The sequence below is a fragment of the Bos mutus genome, chromosome 28 (assembly GCF_027580195.1).
Source record: "Bos mutus isolate GX-2022 chromosome 28, NWIPB_WYAK_1.1, whole genome shotgun sequence".
Classification (NCBI taxonomy): domain Eukaryota; kingdom Metazoa; phylum Chordata; class Mammalia; order Artiodactyla; family Bovidae; genus Bos; species Bos mutus.
The window spans coordinates 38129710-38130864 of NC_091644.1; the positions used below are offsets into that span (position 1 = coordinate 38129710).

Consider the following 1155-nt stretch of genomic DNA (forward strand, 5'->3'; position numbering starts at 1 on the left):
TGCATGGGGTCTTAGTTGTGGCATGTGGCATCTTTCGTTGTGGCACATGGACTCTCTAGTTGTGGGGTGCAGGCTTAGCTGCTCAGAGGCATGTGGGATCTTAGTTCCCTGACCAGGGATTGAACCTGGGTCCCCTGCATTGCAAGGTGAACTCTTCTTAATCACTAGATCACCAAGGAAGTCCTGCCAATACCTTTTTAAAATCCACACACTGCGTTCTTAAGACAAAAGCCTAAAAAAACAGAAGCCATCTTTGTTTTGTGTCAACATTAAAATTAGAGTACTAAAACAATATGTTGCTATTGTTTAGTCCCCAGGTCATGTCCGACTCTTTTGTGACCCCATGGATTGTAGCCCCCAGATTCCTCTGTCTGTGGAATTTTCCAGGCAAGAATAATGCGGTGGCAAGAATACTGGAGTGGGTTGCCATTTCCCTCTCCAGGGCATCTTCCCGACCCAGTGGTCAAATCCACATCTCCTGCTCACTTCTCCTGCATTACAAGTGAATTCTTTACTGCTGAGCCACTGGGGAAGCCTAAAACAATATAGCTGATAATTTAAATGCTTAAGATATGGAGGAAATGATCAGGTCTATAGTCCTGAAAGCAATCTTTATGTTTATCAATACACCCTCTCTATTGAATCTGTTTTAGGTAAATTGTTCCTTTTTATCTGTATCAAAACTCATACTGAACAATGAATTCTGGGTTGCAAAAAAGGATTTATTTTTGCACCTATCCGTAAGTCTTTGTCCACAAATTAAAAACAGACACAACTTCTGTCAATGGCATTTAGTATTGGTCACAGGCTTCTTTGGAAATGTGATGATTTCTTTCTGTGACCCAAATCTGGGTTTTGTAGAGCCCACTTTGGAGTGGAAAGCAAATATCACACACATGGGCTGTGGATATCCGAGGTGGCCCCTGAGACCTGGGGCCTCCTTGGCAGAAAAGTAATAGAAACTTAGCAGCCAGCCTTGGTAGCCACTGTCCATCCGAGAGTGATGACCAAGATAGAGGAGGGAGAGGCTGGAGATGCAGATGAGGGCTGGTGGCTCCTCCTTCTCACCCGATCAGCACAGTTCAAGAATCCCTGTACATCTTTTTCCATCCCTGTGTCTGTCTAAGGACACTTAGGTTGATTCCATGTCCTGGC

General features: G+C 44.3%; 1 non-coding gene across 1 annotated transcript; it reads right to left on the minus strand.

The window, feature by feature from the left end:
• Nucleotides 1–657: 657 nt before the first annotated feature.
• On the minus strand, nucleotides 658–780 carry LOC138986161 (small nucleolar RNA SNORA40). Its single transcript, XR_011463059.1, has one exon. It is a non-coding gene; the product is annotated as a small nucleolar RNA SNORA40 (small nucleolar RNA).
• Between the last annotated feature and the right edge of the window lie 375 nt (nucleotides 781–1155).